Source organism: Erinaceus europaeus, chromosome 12 (genome assembly GCF_950295315.1).
Source record: "Erinaceus europaeus chromosome 12, mEriEur2.1, whole genome shotgun sequence".
In the NCBI taxonomy this organism is placed as follows: Eukaryota; Metazoa; Chordata; class Mammalia; order Eulipotyphla; family Erinaceidae; genus Erinaceus; species Erinaceus europaeus.
In genome coordinates this window covers 23,918,142-23,940,712 of record NC_080173.1, presented here as the reverse complement: position 1 = coordinate 23,940,712, position 22,571 = coordinate 23,918,142, and the positions used below count along the sequence as shown (strand labels likewise).

Below are 22,571 nucleotides of genomic sequence, written 5' to 3'. Positions count from 1 at the left end.
TCACGATGCACTTTTGCATTAAAAAACAAAAATGCACTTTTGCATCATCATGACTACGGTGAAGTTTACACCTTTGCTCAGAAAACAACTTTTATAACAACACTGAATCAAAAGGCTCCAAATGCTTCAGTGCTCTCCACTAAAAAGCAAATGAACACTAACTAAATTAATAGTGTTACAGGCTTTTTCTTTAGGTAAATAAATGAATCTCTTGAGCATATGTAACAGCCTTATCAGTGGGAGATTCATTTCTCTGCTGCAATGTACTTTTGCAGAGCAAGAAACATACTGCAATGTACTGTTTCTTTGTAAGGTGTCTATTATATGGTCATTTCAATTAACTTTATTACCCAACTGTTTAATTGTAACTGAAGCCACCCCTGGCACCAGATCAAACTTTACTCCAATCTCTTAAGTTTAGGAAATCATATTAGCCTTGAAAAGCACAGGTCATGGTTAACAACGGCAAGGCCAGCCAACTCCTGAGTCCCAAAGCACTGCATTATTCAAAGTGTCTGCAAGTCTGGCCTAAAGAGCCATTTACTGAAGGGGTCAGGTTTTTGCAAAGAGCACAGGACATATGATGAGCAGTCCCATTCATCTCCCATGGAGATATTAAATGTCTTCAAAAATTCTCTTGCTGAAACAATATCTGTACTAGTCTAACTGATTATGTGACTTATAGAGAGGAAAAAAAAACTTTTTCCTTGACTTTGTCAATTTCTAATGAATTGAGCCCCACACAGGAATGGAAAGTAGTGGAAGTGTATGCTTTGTTCAACTAATATTATATTTCAGATTTCCATGAATCAATACTCATTTTGCCAATTGAATTTGCTAAAAGGTAGAATATGGGAATCAGTTTCACCCCACACATATACTCTTCCACTCAGGGAGAATCTCAATTAGAAATATCTTGCACAGGTCAAGTACATGTAAGATGCAGGGAAAATCCAAGGACTGCAAGACCATTTAATGAAATATTTTAGCAGGGAACAAGATGCATCAGAGGGCACTGCCTTGAAGGAACACATTGCTGTATGGCAGCAAAGAGTAAATAACAGAAATTGATACTGGCAATGAAATGAATGCTCACCTACTTAAACACTTACAGAATGGAAGATACTCAGCGTGTTTCTCACTGTGGAGAGCCAATGTCAAGATATTGTGCTTTTTCTCCTCTCTGCATTGGGAACTTTTTATTGTTTTCCCCTTAGTAAAGGGGAAAACAATAATGACTTACAGTTGATGCAGATGAATAACTTAATGTAAAATGCTGAAAATGAACTTTTAAAAATCATCAGGGTTATGGGGACATCATAGTGGAAGTGCACCAGATTTGCATGCCTGGGGCCCCAGATCTAATCCCTAAAATAACCATGTGTGTGAGCTGAGTGGTGCTATGTTTTCTCTCTCTCTCTCATTCATAAACAAACAAACAAATAAATAAATAAATTGGGGCAGAGGAAATAGTTCAACTGTTACAGCATACATTTTGCATGCTTGAAATTCCATCTACCCTAGCACTGAACATACCAGAGTGAATCTCTTGTTTCTCTCTCTAAATCAAATAAATCTTACCAAAAATTATCATAAAGTTTTTTGAGGCAGTGTTCAGTATACACTACAAAATGTTGAGGTTCCTTACACAGAGTGAATGTGCAGTTTGCCTCTTTTTTTTTTTCTTGTCTTTAGATTTTACATTCTCTGGGTTACCCTAATAATTTATAAAGGACAAAATAATTTCCTCAAAGAGTCTGACCAATAAATGTATCATTTTATAAGAACAGTATTTAGAAGAATGATGAACTTATCCTTAGCCCTGAATAGAAACTCAGCATGAAGCAGTGAGTGACTTGAAGGGGGGGCGGGTGGGGGAAGTAGCAGAGACTTCCTGGTGCCCTTCCCATGATTTGGTCATTCCCACTCACATACACCTTCAGGGCACCTTCCCTCTTGCTGTTCTTTTTCCAAAATCAGGATGGAATTCTTCCCATAGCAGTAATTCTGGACTTCTAATTTCAGCAAATTTTTATAAAACAGATTCAAGCAACTGACCATAAATGGTCTTTTTTTTTTGGATGTATATAGACAGAAATTAAAAAGGAGAGGAAGAAGGGGGAGAGAGAGGTGGGGGTGCAGGAGAGAGAAAAGGAGAGGAAGAGACCTGCAGTATTGTTTTGCTGCTCCTGAAGAGGCTTGAATCTGAGTCCCTGCAATCATAATGTATTTGCTTTATCATGTATACCATCACTGGGTCCCAGAATAGTCCATTTCTTATTTGCAAAGTAGAAAAATTAAAAGAGGGGTTGGAGAGATGACAGTTTTCTCAGTGCTAGTGTGCCTATCTTACATATATGAGGATCTGGTTCAGTTCTGGATCTGACAATGCAGAAGATAGCTGAGTCATGCCCCTTTTTCTCAATTAAAACAAACAAACAAACAAAAAACCTAAATGACAAACCTGTCATGAATTTTTAAACTTCTAAATTTTGAATCAAGTCAATAGTATAGAAAACAAGAAGAACGCAACTAGGAATGTTCCTACTGATGACCACAGAATACAAGTTCAGACCTACAGGGATGTAGAGGTTACATAGGCTCCTATGCTGAATATGGGCCCCAGATCAAATCGATGGGGTTTAAAGTCAACAATATTTATACACTTTTCTCATATTTGGGAGCTACTCTCTTCCCTGATCCAGCTTTCTGGTCCTTTTTCCAGCCATGACATCAATTCCCCAGACAATAACTTTGGATCCACCTGCATATCAGATGTCAGGCTTAGGCAAAAACTCATAAAGCCACAGACCCTTTGGAATATACCTAAAATAGACCTACTAGCTATTTCCAAAATGGAAACCCCAAATCTTCATCTGCACTATTCCAGCCTTTAGGTTAATGATTAGCCAACAATTTGTTTGGTGTTATATGCTAACTCTTCTTTCAGCCACCAGGTTCAGATGCTACCATGATGCCAACTGGACTTCCCTGGACAGATGACCCCACCAATGTGTCCTGAAGCTCTGCTTCCTCAGAGCCCTGCCCCACTAGGGAAAGAGAGAGACAGGCTGGGAGTATGGCTCAACCTGTGAATACCCATGTTCAGCGGGGAAGCAATTAGAGAAGCCAGACCTTCCACCTTCTGTACCCCATAATAACCCTGGCTCCATTCTCCCAGAGGGTTAAAGAATAGGAAAGCTAATCGGGGAGGGGATGGGATATGGAGCTCTGGTGGTGGGAATTGTACCCCTCTTATCCTATGGTCTTGTCAGTGTTTCCATTTTATAAATAAATAAATAAATAAATACAAGAACAACAAACACCACAAGACTGCTTGTGGCTCTCTTCTACCTTCTTTCTCTTAAATTCCATCTAATCTGATAGAGCCATGACCTCCTACCTCAGGGTAGGATAGCACTATCAGTACAAGCCCTCATCTAGTCACATGCTCATGATAGTGCTGAGGAAGCTGCAGCTCTGCCCTCTGTCAGATAACAAGGGGAGGCTCAGGAACAGTCTAGAGCTGGCCCAGACTGCCTGCTGGCCAGTGGCAGAGAGGATGGCTGAAGGGAGAGTGCTACAGCTGGCCAAGTTGCTACTTTTGTTATTGATTAGATGCAGAAACAAGGACAAAAACTAAATATAGGTGGTTAAGCTAAATGAAACAAGGATGACTTCACTCATATGTGGAAAACAGACACCTAACCTAATGAACTTGCCAAAACAAAAATAGCAACTAAACTGTTTCACAGACTTTGTAAAAATCATGGTGATTATCAGAGAGGACAGTAGGAGCGCACAGGGGCACGCAGGTTGCTGGTGGCAAATGCAGGGAGTTATTTCTACACAACACTAAATGTATGAGACTATCCCCCATCATTTCATAACCTTACAAAGCAATGTTTTAAAAACATTTATTTGTTTAATGGATAGAAACAGAGAGAAATTAAGAGGGATGGGGACAATAGAGGGAGACACCTGCAAAACTGCTTCACTGCTTATGAAGCTTCCCCCTTCCAAGTGGGGTGTGAGGGTTTGAACCTGAGTCCCTGTGCATTGTAACATGTGTACTCTATGAGGTGTGCCACCTCCTGACACCCATAAAGCTATGGTAAGTAGATAATAATGCACCTTTTGTCAAATGAAGGATTCTCACATTGAATTCCTTCCATCCAAGATCAACAAAAAATTGACAAACTGATTTGCACCTTTAGAAAAAATTAGAATATAACATTTCAAAAAAAATGAACAAGAAAAAACAATCATGCTAGTCATGGTTGATGCCTTTAGCAGATGTCAGCAGGTCTGAAGACACTGTTGGAGGTTGCTGTCAGGTAGATGCAGAGAATGTTTAACTGCATGTAGTGGGAGAGGCCAGGGACACTGCTAAACATCCTGTGATATAAAGGCCAGCCTAGGCAGCAAAGTATAATCAGTCCATGATATCAGTAATTGGAGAAACCCTGGGAGGGGGAAAAAATGGTTGCCTCCCCCATAGAAAAATGCTTTGTAAAAAAACAAAAGAAAAAGAAAAATGCTTTGTAGGGAGTCGGGCGGTAGCGCAGCAGGTTAAGTGCAAGTGGTGCAAAGTGCAAGGACCTGCTTAAGGATCCCGGTTCGAGACCCTGGCTCCCCACCCGCAGGAGAGTTGCTTCACAAGTGGTGAAGCAGGTCTGCAGGTGTCTTTCTCTCACCCTCTCTGTCTTCCCTTCCTCTCTCCAGTTTTCTCTGTCCTATCCAACAACGACATCAATAACAGCAATAATATCTACAACAATAAAACAACAAGGGCAACAAGGAAACAAATAAATAAATACTTAAAAAAAGAAAAAGAAAAATGATTTGTAGAGGCAGATAAAATAGAACTGTGTGGAATCCCATTAGTACATGAGTAGTGCTAGAATATTTTTATGCAGTCATTCGCCACTTTGGTAAGAGGTATCTATGGCAAAAGTAACTAAGGAGACTTTTTAAATTTAGAAACAACATAATTATCTAAGGGAGCATAGACCTAATCTTAAATTCCCTCCAAATGATTTTTAAAAACCAGGCTAGAGTTTATACAACCTGTAGAAAAGCTCTTTAAAGGGAGTCAGGCGGTAGCACAGCGGGCTAAGCACAAGTGGCGCAAAGTGCAAGGACCTGAGTAAGGATCCCTGTACGCGCCCCCAGCTCCCCACCTGCAGGGGCGTCGCTTCACAGGTGGTGAGGCAGGTCTGCAGGTGTCTATCTTTCTCTCCCCCTCTCTGTCTTCCCCTCCTCTCTCCATTCCTCTTTGTCCTATCCAACGATGACACCAACAACAATAATAACTACAACAATAGAACAAGAGCGACAAAAAGGAATAAATTTAAAAAAAAAAAAGGAAAACTCTTTAAAATACAGCTTTCTAGATGGATACATCAGGTCAAAGCTCCTACATATACCAACTGCTAATATAAAACTCTAACAAAGCAAAGGTTTCTGAGTAAAGTGAGCTGATAGTCAACACCAGAGATAGGGATTTTTTTATTATGAAGTCATATAATTGGATTACGTTGAGCCTCCATAGCTATTATTATTGTTGTGCTATGATGTGGTGCAAATGGATGCTTGGAACAGCTTTGATTCAAGTGCGGAAAATTTTCAAGGCAAAGGTAATATACCAAATAAGATTTCTAGAAAAAGAATTAAGCTCAAAGGAGTGTGTATGATTAACCATACTATATTTAAAATGTTTACTTGCATGTCATTCATCTATGAGAAAGAGCTGCATAGTGCTAAAGTTAAATGAATAGAACTTACTGCACATGACAAGAGAAAGGGAAAAAAAAACAACTAAGGACATTAGAAACACACACACACACACACACACACACACAAAAGAAGGTGTATGAAATAACCCATGTAACAACAACAACACACAAAAAAAGGCTTATTCCATATTACTAGAGGAAACAAAATACTCTTAAGGACCCAACACTATTTTCAAAGATATTACAATTCTATAAGCAAGATTTCTCAGCCAGAAAGGATTATATTCAAAAATGGGGTGGGGGGAGGCATGATCAATATCTGAGCAGGAAAACAAACAGGGAAAATGCCAGGCAAATGATAAGTTGAGGAACATTTTTGAAATCTGCAGGTGGCAATGCAAAATCATATTCAATTAAAACAAACAAACAAACAAACAAACACATGGCAAACACTTACCTCCAGATGGTGGTAAAGACTGTGTGAGTTAATTTAAGGGAAACGAAGGAAAGTGTGAAAAGACTGCATAGAATGAACTCCATACTTTACCTAATAGTTCTGAAAATTTCCAGAAATGACAAATGTTTAGAAGAGAATTTAGATAAATATTTCTTGCAATAAAAATGAAATTCAGGTGGGGGTAGATAACATAATGGTTATGCAAAGAGAGTCTCATGCCTGAGGCTCCAAAAATCCCAGGTTCAATCATAAGCCAGAGCTGAGCAGTGTTCTGGTTATAGAAAGAAAGAGAGAGAGAGAGAGACAGAGAGAGAGAGAGAGAAAGAAAGAAAGAAAGAAAGAAAGGGAGAAAGAAAGAAAGAAAGAGAGAGAGGAAAGGGGAGGGGAGGGGAAGAGAGGGGAGGAAAGGGAAGGGCAGAGAAAAGGGAAGGGGAGGGGAGGGGGAGGGAGGGAAAGGGAGGGAAAGGGAGGGGAAGGGGTAGGGGAAAGGAAGGGAATGGAATGGAATGGAATGGAATGGAATGGAAGGGAAGGGAAGGGAAGGGAAGGGAAGGGAAGGGAAGGGAAGGGAAGGGAAGGGAAGGGAAGGGAAGGGAAGGGAAAAGGGAAGGGAAAAGGGAAGGGAAGGGAAGGGAAGGGAAGGGAAGGGAAAAGGGAAGGGAAGGGAAGGGAAGGGAAAAGGGAAGGGAAGGGAAGGGAAGGGAAGGGAAAAGGGGAGGGAAGGGAAGGGAAGGGAAGGGAAGGGAAGGGAAAAGGGGAGGGAAGGGAAGGGAAAAGGGAAGGGAAGGGAAGGGAAGGGAAGGGAAAAGGGAAGGGAAGGGAAGGGAAGGGAAGGGAAGGGAAGGGAAGGGAAGGGAAGGGAAGGGAAGGGAAGGGAAAGGGAAGGGAAGGGAAAAGGGAAGGGAAGGGAAGGGAAAGGGAAGGGAAGGGAAAAGGGAAGGGAAGGGAAGGGAAAAGGGAAGGGAAGGGAAAAGGGAAGGGAAGGGAAAAGGGAAGGGAAGGGAAAAGGGAAGGGAAGGAAGAGAAGGGAAAGGAAGGGAAGGGAAGGAAGGGAAGGGAAAAGGGAAGGGAAAGGAAGGGAAGGGAAGGAAGGGAAGGGAAAAGGGAAGGGAAAGGAAGGGAAAGGAAGGAAGGGAAGGGAAAAGGGAAGGGAAAGGAAGGGAAGGGAAGGAAGGGAAGGGAAAAGGGAAGGGAAGGAAAGGAAGGGAAGGGAAGGGAAGGAAGGGAAGGAAGGTGAAAGGGAAGGGAAGGGAAAAGGGAAGGGAAGGGAAGGGGGAAGGGAAGGAAGGGAAGGGAAAAGGGAAGGGAAGGGAAAAGGGAAGGGAAGGAAGGGAAGGGAAAAGGAAAGGGAAGAGAAGAGAAGGGGTGGGGAGGGAGGAGAGGGAAGGGGAGGGAAGGGAAGGGGAGAGGAGGGGAGGGGAGGGGAGGGAAGGGAAGGGAAGGGAAGGGAAAGAAGGGAAGGGAAGGGAAGGGAAGGGAAGGGAAGGGAAGGGAAGGGAAGGGAAGGGAAGGGAAGGGAAAGGAAGGAAGGGAAGGGAAGGAGGGAAGGGAAAGGGGAAGGGAAGAGAAGAGAAGGGGTGGGGAGGGGAGGGAAGGGGAGAGGAGGGGAGGGAAGGGGAGGGAAGGAAGGGAGGGGAAGAATGGAAGGAAGGGAAGGAAGGGAAAAGGGAGGAAGGGAAGGGAAAGGGAAGGGAAGGAAGGGAAAAGGGAAGGAAGGGAAGGAAGGGAAGGAAGGGGAAAGGAAGGGAAGGGAAAAGGGAAGGGAAGGGGAAGGGAAGGGAAAAGGGAAGGGAAGGGGGAAGGGAAGGGAAAAGGGAAGGGAAGAGAAGAGAAGGGGGTGGGGAGGGAGGGGAGAGGAGGGAGGGGAGGGGAGGGAAGGGAAGGAAGGGAAGGAAGGAAGGGAAAAGGGAAGGGAAGGAAGGGAAAAGGGAAGGGAGGGAGGGAGGAGAGGAGGGGAAGAGGATGAGGGGAAGGGAGGGAAGGAAAGGAAAGGAAAGGAAAGGAAAGGAAAGGAAAGGAAAGGAAAGGAAAGGAAAGGAAAGGAAAGGAAAGGAAAGGAAAGGAAAGGAAAGGAAAGGAGGAAAAGAAGGAAGGAAGGGAGGGAGGGAGGGAGGGAGGGAGGGAGAAAAAAAGAGGAAGAAATTCAACTGAATAAAGCTACACAATGAATATGAAAGAAGTTGTAATCATAATGTCCCTCATAGCAGAGAGTTCACATGAGTGATACCATTCAAGGAACTATTAAGAAAGAAAAAGTCAGGAGAGAGTCATGTTAAGCATCGCCCACAGGCTACTCATTCACAACTCTATATCCTTCCAGTAGCTCATAGCTCAAGACTAGCAGTTCTCAACAAAGAGTCATTTCTTCCTTTCCCCAAAGATCATTTGCCAATGTCTGGAGGCATCTTTTGTCATATTTCAGGAAGGAGGAAGAGGGAACAATTATACTATTGGCTCCTGGTCGATATCCGACATCCTGCAATGCACAGGATGACCCCAGCAATAAATAATTATCTGTTAAAAAAGGTCAACACTGCTGAGGCTGATCCTCTGTGCTCTCATCTATTATCAGTCAAAAAAGCTGTGTTGTCATTCCTAATCCTCCTTGACTCACCTTTACTTATTCACATAAATTCAGACATGTCATACATATATGTGTTTCTCTGTAGGTAAACACAAGTAAATATTCATGAAAAGCACTTATCTTTACAGAGCATGATATACTCTTTTTCTGTTCTATTTCACTTTCAAGAAAAATCACTAGTTGCAGCCAAATACACAGGATTCAAAGCCTGATAATGCATCACAGTTCACAGTGCATTCACTGATATGACAATGGGTAATTGATATCTGTCTCTACTACCTTAAGTCTGTTGCAGAATTCCAGGCCCCAGACAAATGCCAATATTTCTGCTCCACTGGGTATCAAATGGACATGCCACAATTAACACGTCTGAGAAGGAACCCTTGACTCCAAAGTTCAAGGTCCACCTACTCCTACCTTGCCTTCAAATCCTCACAAGTGTCTATCACACTGCAAAGTTCCAAAACCAAAAAACTTCCTTGGAGGCACAACCACTCACTCCATTTGCTTACCTATCATACACATGCCACAACAGCAGAGCAGTATAGAGAACTGTAGGCTACAAAGTTAAAATATTTAACATCTGGCTCTTTATAAAACGGTTCTGACCTCTATTTTGCAGATAACCTTACAGATTGGTCATTCTCTTAAACACAATCCCAATCTCTCGCTTCCCTCAATCCCCAGGTTCCTCTATATTTCAAAGTGCCAATATCCAGTGTCCCTAATTGGGTTCCACTCTTCCAGCCTCACTCCTTTAAAATCTACTCTTCACACATATGCAAGAAGTATCGTTTAAAATTGAGGGGCAGGCGGTGGTGCACCTGGTTAAGTGCACACACCACAATGTGCAAGGACATGGGTTCAAGCCCCTGGTCCCTACCTGCAGAGAGAAAGTTTGATGAGTGGTGAAGCAGGGCTGCAGGTGTCTCTCTATCTCTTTTCCTCTCTGTGTCCCCCTCCCCTCTCAATTTCTCTGTCTCAGTCCAATAAAAAACTAAATACAAATAAATAAGGTATTGTTTAAAATCAGTAATGAGATCTTGTCTCTTCTGTGCATAAAGCCAAACTTCACACTGAAAATGAAAAGTCAAACTACAGTCACACTGGCCTCCAACCGAATTCCACCTTGAGGCCTTCACATTAACTGTTCTTTCATCCTGCAGTAGTGTGACCGTTGTACTGTGGTTACCATTTCTATGGTCACTCAAATCAAACCTCCTAATTTAAATCTAAATCTTGACCTCTGCCCTTCCATATCACTAAGGTTTATTTTTCTTCAGAGCACTTCTCTCTGTTGCTATTATTTTATTCACCCATAAAACAAGCTTCTAATTTCACAAAGTTTTTATGTTAGGGGAAATGGAGTAAAATATTCACCCATAATTTCAGTTTTCTTACTCCATTTCCCCTAAAATAAAAACTTTGTGAAATTAGGAGCTTGTTTTGTGTGCAGGTGATGCCGCTCTGTTTTTTTTGTGCTTAGACAATGCCTAGTAAAAGGTGCCGCAAGATTTACCTTTCACCACCACCAAAGCTACGGAAAGCAAAGCAACATTTTAATTAAGTTATTATTTTTTTTCCACCAGGGTTATCACTGGGGCTTGATGCCAGCACTACTAATCTACTGCTCCTGGTGGCCATTTTTTCCTTTTCCCTTTCTACTTTTATTTGCTAAGACAGAGAAAAACTGAAAGGGGACGAGGAGACAGAGAGAGACAGAAAAGACACACACGTGTAGACCTGCTTCACCACTTGTGAAACAACCCCTTTGCAAGTGGGGATCCACCAGGGGCTCAAACACAGGTCCTTGCACATGGTAATGTAACTGGGTGACTGCCTGACCCCCAAAACATTTTTACATTCAAATGAAGCACAGGATCATAATTTTACAGTTTTCTAGGCATTTCAGCAATTTTCACTTGAAATTTCTGTGCTCTTCCAGAAAAGCAAAGGGATGTCACTACTCCTTAATGAAAATTATAAATTGCACATGCACTTATAAAATATGCAAAAGCAAGTGTTTAGTGTATTATGTTATCTTCAAGGAGACTCAGATATTCCTTTATTAAAAAAATGTAGAACTTTTAATTGTGCCAAAATGCTTTGCATTATGACTATACCCATAAAACAGATCATCCAACCAAGTCTAAAAGTACTTATAAATGTTAAAGCAGGGGGTCAGGTGGTAGCACAGCGGGTCAAGTGCACATGGCACGAAGTGCAAGGACCTGCTTAAGGATCCCAGTTCAAGCCCCTGGCTCCCCACCTGCAGGGGGGTCACTTTACACGCAGTGAAGCAGGTCTTCAGGTGTCTTTCTCTCCCCTTCTCTGTCCTCCCCTCCTCTCTCGATTTCTCTCTGTCCTATCCAACAACAATGACAGCAATAACAATAATAACAATGATAAACAACAAAGGCAACAAAAGGAGGAAAATAGCCTCCAGGAGCAGTGGATTCCCAGTGATAATGCTGGAGGCAATATATATATATACGTATATATATCTCCAACCATATGTCCATTTTTAGACCAAAACTTGTAGTTCCTTAATATGCTCAAAGTGAGGGACAATTTTTATGCATTATATAATGATAGAGCCAAATAGAGACATTTTTATATTTATCTCAACATTACCTATGTCATCTCTAATATAAATGTCAGTAAAAAAATTATAAAGAATTCTCGGGAGTGGGGCGGTAGCACAGCAGGTTAAGCGCAGATGGCGCAAAGCTCAAGGACCTGCGTAAGGATCCCTGTTCGAGCTCCAGGCTCCCCACCTGCAGGGAAGTCGCTTCACAAGCGGTGAAGCAGGTCTGTCTGTAGGTATCTATCTTTCTCTCCCCCTCTCTGTCTTCCCCTCCTCACTCCATTTCTCTCTGTCCTGTCCAACAACGACATCAATAATGACTACAACAATAAAACAGCAAGGGCAGCAAAAGGGAATAAATAAATTCAAAAAAAAATCCCAAAGTCCTTGATAATGTTAAACTATGGCAATTAACCAAAACAGCAACTTTAAACTGCATTAATAATAAAAACCAGAAGGCTGGTTAACAGCTAGTGAGAATACCAGCCTGTTTAGCACAGAGGAAAAGCTATGACATTTGCTAATTTTAACTTGAACAACTTCTAGCAGGCAGAAAGATATCAGGTAGCACACTGGAACTCACAAGAGGATTTGACTTCCATAATTGTTAGAAAACTTAAGCACCATAGGTAAGCAGGGAGTTGATAAACTTGTGCTAGCAAATCAGAGAAATACACTTAGGAGAATTCAATAACTTTCTTTTTAAATACAGTTCTGAAAAACTCAGTTGCTGATAGTTCTCATAGCAATTTGTACTTTTTTTACATATAAAGATTCAAGATGAATTCTTTTTTGTTTTATATTTTATTCCTTTTTTATTAAAGTAACAGTGCATAGTAGAACAATTTAAATGTAATTCTTTAAGTAAGTCAATTCAGTGTAACAGATGCGATATGCCCTCTCAGATAGAGGTCTAGTAACGCCCCCCCTTAAAGCTTGAGGCCACCTTCCAATGGACAAGAGAGCAGACTCCCCTTATTGCTAAGATCAGTATTTCTACAAGTCTCTAAGTTCTGCTTCCCAACATCTAAAGAAAGAATGCAAATAACTTGTTATTACTATTATCTGTATTAAAGAACATCCATTAACTAAAATTGCCTTTACGTCCCCATGCTCCTTCAATTCAAAGGCATCAAAGTAAAAGAAAGGAGTACATGAAATACCATCTCACATATAACATATGTCATAATTTGTTTATATATTTGTAAACTATTACATTAATATAGAGATATGTGACATTGTAAAGGACAGATGACATCTCATCTTTGAGACCCAAAATCTCTGTTGCTTTACAGTACTTTCTATGAGGATAAAATGTTGTATAACTACACAGCCCACTATGGTAGTCATTAGACACAAAGCTGTTGAAGACTTGAAATGTGGCCAGTGGAGCCAAATAACTGATTTTTGATTGATATTAAACTGTAATTAATTAGATAGTCACATGTGGCTAGCAACTACTGTACTGGGTGGCAGAGAACATGCTCAATTGGAGCAACATGATTCACTGACATGATTCTTCACTATCTTGGCCTTTAGACAGGCCAATCAATGTTTTCTCTTCATTTAGTGCAGCCTGCAACAGAAAGAGTTGGTTTTTCAGGTGACCAGATCTGGTTTGGGACTGAGGCTATGCCAATTTGCTATGTATGATTCTAACGTGGTCAATCTCCTAATCCCTTTTTCCTCAGCTACAATGATAATGTTTGCCTCACAAGGTTCTCAGAGAAGGACTTTGAAAATGAAGGTCTGGCATTTCTTCTCTTTTTTTTTTTTTAAATTGAATTCCTAAATACCTACAGGTGTCAGGCATGATTTTAGGTAGCAGGGCTAAAGTACTGCTTGAGCCCAAGTTCTATGCATACCTTCCAAGAAACGCACACACACACACACACACACACACACACACACTCTTCAGGTGAAGTTTAACAGAGGTTTTACATAAGTGCATGAGAAAGTCCTGTGGCTATATGGGGGGAAAAAAATAAAGATGGAGAGCAAGTGCTAGGGCAGGCAGGAATCATTTTATGAATGATGAGAGGTGATTTGAGTAAGAGGAATGACTTGATCCAATTGACTTAAAATCACTCAAGCCAGAAAATGGACTGCAGAAGTACTGAGGCCTTTTACAGGGCCTCTACGAAGCCAGGAGTCTAGTGGTAAGTGGGTGAGGCAGGGGAAGTGGGGGTGATAGCCCAGTCTTGGCAGAGAAGGGAGTCTAGAATTTGCTGACACAAATAGGTAAAACTCCATCACTATTAGGACATGACTCTGCAAGCAACCTGAATTCACCTTTGTAAGGTCTTGTAGTTCAATTAGAAATATTCTGGCTGTCAAACACTTAAATGATGCAATTTGCAATTCATTCTCCAACCCAAGACCAGAGGGCAAAGAGAAGTGAGGCGCCTGATCACCCGGGTTTAACTCCCTGGCACAAGACTCACTGCAGTTCTAATTACAATGGTTTTGCATCATTTCAGAAAGGGAAATAAAAAAGAAAAAGCACAGAGATCTAATGATTGCTAATGATGTACTTAGATGATGAGATTGGCTACTGCTTTCTCATTCTGGATCGATGATGATATAATGAACTACATATCATCAGTTAATTTTGATGAAAATTAAGCGGCATCAACTTGTCGATAGGCTTCAGATCTTATTCATTCCTTTATGTGTAAGATATGCTTAACAGTAATGATATTGGAGTTTTCTGTCTGCAAACCAAGAGGCTAATTGCGTGGTAATTAAGAGCACATCTCTGGAAACAGAACTACTTATTTTATTATTTATTGCCACCAGTGTTTTCACTGGAGCTCAATCCCTACATGATGAGTCCCCAGCTCCCAGAAGCCTCCCCTCTCCCTTCTTTCTTTCTTTTTTGATAAAGAGATAATTTGACAGATAATGGGCAGACAACTAGGGGGAAAGAGAAAAAAGAGACATGCAGTTCTCTTTCACTGCTACTGAAGCATCCCCCATGTAAGTGGAGACCAGGGACCTTAAGCTGGGTCCTTGGGCATATGGTAACGTGTGCAATCCAAAAGGTTCATCACCTTTTAGACCCTGGAATAAGAACTTATAAGTTTAACTCCAAGCTTTGCCAAGTGTCAGCTACAAGATTCTGGCTAAATCAATGAACTTCACGTGGTCTAAAAATCCTCATTTCTAAAATGGAGCTAGGATTTTACTTGGATCAAATTGCTCTCTTGAATTGTGATATATAAGCTAAGATGTCTAGAACAAATTCCGCCTGAGATATTGTGAAAGTGCTCACTGTTTTTACTATAAGAGGTTTAAGCAAGGAGGAGTCTTAATCTTTGTTTTCCCAACAAGCCCAGAAATTTCTCCTTTGCAATATAGTAGGCAAATTTAGCTGTGGGGTTTCAACACTGAAAATAAACAATCCCTTCAATTTTCCCTGTTCCCATAAATCCTGCTCAGAATCATATTCCAAACTGGTGGCAATTTCAATTTAGTAGTCACAACAATGGGGTGTTGTGCAGTTTTATTTGTGTTTACACTGCTTATAACATGGTACAAGCTTGGCACATAGTACTCAATATATGATACCACTAGTACCATCATTTCCATATCTATTTTTTCTTTTTAATATATCTTTATCATCTAAAGTCTCACTCTAGTGCTATGTGTTAGTTTATTCAGGTAGTATTTACTGAGACCTTAAGCACAGCCAGGTTCTCCATGATGCTCCAGAGAAATGAGAGTAAAAGTTGGACATACATAGTGTTACCCTCTAGGTAACCAATATTGCATAGTTTTATCACGAGATCCTAAAATTCCTTAGTGATCTATCAAAAGCATTCAGCATGGAGTTCCAGTAAAACAGAAAGCAAAAGTCACTTCTATTACCAAAAGCCACTGGGACATAGTGCTTAAAATGTGTATCTCAAGATCAAATCATCCTTTCTCTTCTCTAGCTCCAAAGGAGGAAAAATGTAAAATTTGGGTCAAAATGAACTTAAAGGAAAATTGAGAAATTTGTGTCTTATAAAGTATTGGTTTTACACTGTGGTGGAAATTCGTGTGGTTTTATAAACTTATTTCTCCAAATTTATATGACATCAAATAAAAATTAGACTATATAATGAGTACAGTACCCTAACACTGAATGCAATTCTGACTGTACATTCAGTCTGCAGGGATAGCTTCAATTAATCATATACCTAGATATCCCACAGTGAGATTAAGATTTGTAGGTATGGGGCTAGAGGTAAAAAGAAAAAAAGAGAGAGAAGGGCCAAGCAGTAGTATGGCAGGTTAACCGCACATGGCATGAAGTGCAAGGACCTGCATAAGGATCCCGGTTCAAGCCCCTGACTCCCCACCTGTGTGTGGGGGGGTCCCTTCACAAGCAGTGAAGCAGGTCTACAAGTGTCTGTCTTTCTCTCCCCCTCTGTTTTCTCCTCCTCTCTCTATTTCTTTCTGTCCTAACCAACAACAATGACAGCAATGACAACAATAGTAACAACAATGATAGACAACAAGGGTAACAAAGGGGGGAAAAGTGGATTTGTAGTGCAGGCACCAAACCCCAGCACTAACACTGTAGGAAAAGAAAAAAAAAAAAGATAAGGATAAGGAGAAGAAGAAGAGAAACAAACAAAAAACTACACTCACTTAAGAGTTCCTTGTTATTAGACCACATCAGGAAAACACCATGTGTTTATTAGGGGGTTAATTTTATGTTAGAACCTGGTACAAATGCTACCTCATTTCATCTACATAATGCACATGCAAATTAAGAGCTATTATAATTTTTTTAATGATCTTTTAAGAACACAAATTGAGCTGACATTTAAATTTGTGGTCTTGTTACAGAATTTTGTCTTCCTTCCTCTACAAACCAAGAGCATTCTTTATATGAAACTGAGCTGGCAGGGATGCCCCAAAAAGTGATCTAGTTCAAAATGTTTATTCAAAATATTAAAAGATAAGAATGGCCAGCCATGAATACTCCATCCTGCTAAATTGCCCTTCAAGTATGAGGGAGAAGTAAAAATCTTTTCAAGCATTCAAAAACTGAAGAAATTTGCCACTACCAATCCTGCCTTGCAAGACTTACTAAGAGGAGTCCCACATAAAAAGTAAAGGAATTCCAACTTTTAACAAGAGCTAGTAGAATAGACACAAAGACAGCCTTAATAAAAATGTGAATATTGAAATCATAAAAAGTATCTTTTCTTTTTAAGTAGCATGAGGCAATGAGGTTACAAATCAATTACAAGGTGGGAAGACAGCACAATGGTTATGCAAACAGACTCTCAGGCCTAAGGCTCCAAGGTCCCAGGTCCACTTCCCCAACCACCATAAACCAAAGCTGAGCAGTGCTCTGGTAAAAATAAACAAATAAGAAAAAATACCTAAACTATGGAGCCTAAATAATACACTTCTGAGTAATGTCTGGTCACTAAAGAAATCAAAAGAGAACTTAAAAACTACTTGGAGAACTACAGAAATGAAGAAACCAATGACCAGACTCTGTGGGATGTGACAGAGGTAAGTTTATAGCAATACAACCCACATTAATAAACAGTAAAGATTTCCAGTAGGCTACCTGACATCACAACAGTCAACTAGAACGCAGTATGACAAACATAATGTACTTCTTAATATTGGAGGCACTGTCACTTGGAAGACTATTTCTGTAATTAGCAGTTCTTTTTTTTTTCACCTTAAAAATTATTTATTTATTTATTTATTTAATAAATAAACACTGATAAGACCATAGGATAAAAGGGGTACAATTCCCACCACCAGAGCTTCATATCCCATTCCCTCCTCGATAGCTTTCCTATTCCTTTTTTAAAATATTTATTTATTTATTCCCTTTTGTTGCCCCTGTTTTATTGTTGTTGTTGGATAGGACAGAGAAAATGGAGAGAGATGGGGAAGACAGAAAGGAGGAGAGAAAGATAGACACCTGCAGACCTGTTTCACCGCCTGTGAAGCGACTCCCCTGCAGGTGGGGATCTGGGGGATCAAACTGGGATCCTTACAAGGGTCCTTGTGCTTTGTGTCACGTGCGCTTAACCTGCTGCGCTACTGCCCGACTCCCAGCTTTCCTATTCTTTAACCCTGTGGGAGTATGGACCCAGGGTTATTATGGGGTACAGAAAGTGGAAGGTCTGGCTTCTGTAATTGCTTCCCCTCTGAACATGGGCATTCACAGGTCAATCCATACTCCCAGCCTGTCTCTCTCATTCCCTAGTGGGGCAGGGCTCTGAGGAAGTGGAGCTCCAAGACACATTGGTGGGGGTCGTCTGCCCAGGGAAGTCTGGTTGGCATCATGCTAGCATCTGGAACCTGGTGGCTGAAAAAGAATTAACACATAAAGCCATACAAATTATTGATTAATCATGAACCTAAAGGTTGGAATACTGCAGATGAGTATTTGGGATTTCTGTTTTGGAAATAGCTAGTAGGCCTATTTTAGGTACATTCCAAAGGGCCCATAACTTTTAGTTTTTTCCTGAGCTTGACATCTGATATGCAGGTGGACTCAAGTTATTGCCAGACCTTCTGCCTTCTGCACCCCATGATGATCCTGGGTCCATACTCCCAGAGGGATAAAGAATATGAAAGCTATCAAAGGAGGGGATGGGATACAGAGTTCTGGTGGTGGGAACTGTGTGGAACTGTACACCTCTTATCCTATGGACTTGTCAATACTTCCATTTTATTAAAAAAAATTCAAAAACAAACAAGCAACAACACCCAAAAAAAGTTCTTTCCCACCCGTCAGTATCCTCATGTTCACAAACTCTTTCATGGCTTTTAATGTGTTACTGGACAAGAAAAAAAAATGCATTATAACACTAACATAAGAAAATTGATTAAGCTAAATCAGTTCACCACTTAAGTTCTAAAGGTAGTTCTAAGTATATCTCGCATTATTGATAAAATGTTCTTTCTTATATGTATGTGCTTAGTTTAGTTTAGTTTCTATATGTTTAGTTTATTTGGTGTCAGCTAGTAAAACTTTTACCTGGACAGGTATAGATACCAGGATGAAAATAAGCTATGAAATAAAGTCATAATTTGACTTCATCAGTATCCCTTACTGAATTGTGTGTCTTGGCGAATGTGACTTAACCTCTTGAATCTTATTCTTATTTTACAAACTTGTAAAATTGAGCCCATGGATAACTGAGTGTTTTTGTGAACTGCAAATAAAATAATACATTCATGCAAAAAAGAAAAGAGAAGAAAAAAAAGAAAGAAAGAACAAAGAGACCCAATAGTCAGTAGGAGGAAGGAAATGGTCAAAATCAGAAGATAAATTAATGAAACAGAAACCAAACAGAAGATCCAAAAAGATTAATGAAATCAAGAGCTAGTTCCTTGAGAGGATAAAAAAAAAAAAAAAAGAAAAAAAGGAAAAAAAACAGATACACCACTGGCTAGACACAGAAAGAGAGAAAACTATAGTAAAAATTATCAAGAACTAGAAAAATGAAATTACAACTGAAAATAAGGAGTTACAAAGAATCATGTCTGCATATTATAAACATCGCTACAGAAAAAAAAAGGGGGACAATCTAGATGAGATGGATATATTCCTAGAATCATACCCTCTATCTGTAAAGGCAAGCAGGCAAGTTAGCCTTTGGGACCAATGGATCCTTTCAAAAAAATTTTTTTTAAATTATCTTTATTTATTGCATTGAGATAGCCAGAAATTGAGAGAGAAGAGGGCGATACAAAAAGAGACAGATAGACATCTGCAACACTGCTTGACCACTCAAAGATTTCCCCCCTGCAGGTGGAGACTGGGAGCTTGAACCAGTGTCCTTGCACATTGTAACATGTTTGCTCAACCAGGTGCATCACCACCCAGCCCCAAGACCAGTGGAATCTTGCAGGCCCAACACCTGAGAAGCCATGGTAGCAAAAGAAGGGAGAAAGTAATTAAAAACAACAAAATGTTCTTGATAAGGACAAATATAAAAATGAACTCAGGACATCATGAATTAAAACAAAGTAGAAATGCAGTCAGCTCTGTTTCAAAGTAAAAAATGACCAGTTCTTTAAAGCATAGAAATGCTTAGGCTTGAAATTTAAATTCCTAAGAATCAATCTGCTTACTGGGAATTATGACAGAAATGAGATTCATTAGATAGAATCAGTGAAGTGGCCATATACTTTCTCATTGAATCTAGCTCTTGTCTTTGTTGCTTCATCAAACCTTCTAATTTATACTCCCTACCACACAGGAGAAATGATTAAAATGTCAGCCCTGATTCAAGTAACTAATGTATGACAGAAGCAAATATATTTATAGGTCTCCAGAAAGATTAATAGTAGCTGGTACTAGCCTTCTGACTGCAGATGTACAAACTTACATCCTATGTATAAATCAAATGCAAGGCATATGTTGTATTTTAAAGACTGCTGATGTTACAGTGATTTTAAATTAATGAGGTTCTGTAATAAACTACATAGATGTTGACAAATGTGCCAATATATTCTGGAGCTTTCCATATTAATGCAATGTGACAAAATTCAACTGCATTACTAGAAGGACTTGCAAATAAAGAGTAGAGAATGGAGAAATTTGAATCAAAGAGCTAGTCTCTATAATCAGTTGTTGGCTAGTTGGAACAATTCATTACAAATGGGTTTAAGTAATTGTTACAAGTCAGCTGACTGTATTAAGGAGACTTTATTTTCTGGCTCTCTTAAAAAGTGAGTCTACAGGGGGGAAAAAATCTCAATACATTGACAATAAAAATGAATAAGCAAGCAAATGAGGAAGGAGAGCAGAGTGGTGTATGACTATCACCTGAGCAGTTAACTAAATCAGAAATGTCCCTTATGTACCAAGAACTATTTAAAAGATTCCTATTTGGATACCACAAAAAAACTGATATCATACAAAAATCAATGTTATGCAAAATTAAGTAGGGCAGAACACTGGGTGGGAAACAAATTTGATCCTATTGTGGGTTCATCTGTTCCTGTCTTTCAGGATAAAGCAACACTGAGATAGGTGGTGTGTGCTTACATGAAAAGTGCTTTGTAAATTGCAACTTCTCTATAAATGCTAGGTCTCAACATCACCATCACATCATCATTCTTACTTACAAACTTCCATACATCTCAGTTACTGTTTAGAAATACCCATTCACAAAAAAAAAAAAAAAGAAAAGAAAAAAGAAATACCTATTCATGTAATCTAGTGATCTCACCAGATATTAAGACATTTCAAAACTACATCAGTGGGAAAATCATTTAAAAAATAATAATAAAATCCAGAGCCCAGAGATAGATCACTTAATAGAGTGTGTGCTTTATAATGTATAAGGCCCCATGTTCAAACCCCAACACTACGTGGAAATACCTCCACAGCAGAGAAGTTCCACAGATGGTGAACAAGTGCTATGGTGTTCTTTCCCTCTTTGTGTCTCTGTGTCTTCCTCTCTAAAATAGAAAAAGTTGGCCTAGGAGCAGTAGAATTGTGCCTGTACAAAGCCCTGGTACCACTCAAAGCCAACATAATAGCTTCTACAACTATTCAATAACAGTTGGTTGAGCATTTTGATTCACTTAAGTAAGTTGTTATCAGTTTTGAATTTCTATTCAGTGACCCAATCATTCCTATCACCAGAACTCACAGATTTATGAAAACATGAGAACATGGCTACTTTGAAATAAAAGAGCTCTTCTGTTGCAATAGAACAAGAGAAAATAAGTCTGGTTCCTGATCTCTTTCCACGGGGTAAGAATGTGGTATTCATGAAACACAACATGTTAGCAAGGACTGGTCTCAAGCCCACTGTGTGAGGTCATTGGTCAAGATTACTCACAGAAAACATATTCAGGAGCAAGACACTTCAACATTATGGAGAAGAGTCTTGGTTTCAGGTCCTAGAAATTCTGGAGCAGCAGAGGTGGAGGATGATAGAGGCAGAGGAAAGAAGGAAGTCAAGTGTCTCAAGATTTAGAATACCCCATTTCTAAGAAATCCTTACTAATTTCAGCAAATGGTGGTAATACTGGGGCATGTTTCCAACATGACTGGCTTAAAAGAGGATAAACAATGGCAGTTATTTATTCACTTATTTAATATCAATCATTTAAAAAATGCCTAGCAAGAGAGAGGTATTATGTTAAATGCTAGGGACACAGTAATGAACACATAGAATTTAGGCCTTGGCTTTTGTATCTTATATTCTAGTGATTAAGAGGAAACAATGAAGAAAAATATACATAATAATGACTTGTGATAATAATAATGGTCATACAAAGGGCTATGAGGAAATAGGGCTAAATGCAGCAGAGATTACATGAGTATAAAACAGGCTGGGGGGTATGGATTGAACTGTCCATGCCTATGTCCAGCAGAAGATGTCCTATCCCACAATCTTGTCGATCACAAGGATCCCAGTTCAAGCCCCTAGCTCTCCACCTGTGTGTGTGGGGGGGGAGGGGAGGTCGCTTCATAAGTGGTAAAACAGGTCTGCAGGTGTCTATTTCTCTCTCTCCCTCTATATCTCCTCCTCTCTGAAATTCTCTCTGTCCTTTCCAAATGAGTTGGGGGTGAGGGGAATAGCCACCAAGAGCAGTGGATTCATAGTGCAGGCACCAAGTCCCAGAGATAAACCTGAAGGCAAAAAAAAAAAAAATGATTAAGGTATAAAGTCCTTGTGGTTTTTATTTTATTGCTTTGTCTTTGCCAGGCTTCACTGCTCTGGACCAACTTTTTCAGATAGAGAAAAAGAGAGAGAAGAACAGGAGAGAGGAGGAGGAGGTAGAGGAGGAGGGAAATAAGAAAAGATACTGGGAGTCAGGCAGCATCGCAGTGGGTTAAGCGCAGGTGGCGCGAAGCGCAACGACTGGCATAAGGATCCTGGTTTGAGCCCCCAGCTCCCCACCTGCAGGGGATTCGCTTCACAGGTGGTGAAGCAGGTCCACAGGTGTCTATCTTTCTCTCCCCCTGTCTTCCCCTCCTCTCTCCATTTCTCTGTCCTATCCAACAATGATGACATCATCAACAACAATAGTAACTAAAACAATAAAACAATGACAACAAAAGGGAATAAATAAATATTTTTTTAAAAAAGAAGAAGAAAAGATACCATAGCACTGAAGTCTTCCCCAAATTGATTCAGGGAAGGAGGCCAGGCTCAAACTGGGGCAGAAAAGATGAATTATCTTGCCAGTTGAAGTTCAGTATATCTATTT

General features: G+C 40.1%; 1 protein-coding gene across 30 annotated transcripts in view; it reads right to left on the bottom strand.

Moving 5' to 3' along the window:
• The window catches only part of MAGI1 (membrane associated guanylate kinase, WW and PDZ domain containing 1), a 721,510-nt gene that overhangs the window by 63,151 nt on the left and 635,788 nt on the right, over window positions 1–22,571 (bottom strand). The gene's annotated exons all lie outside the window — the stretch shown is intronic.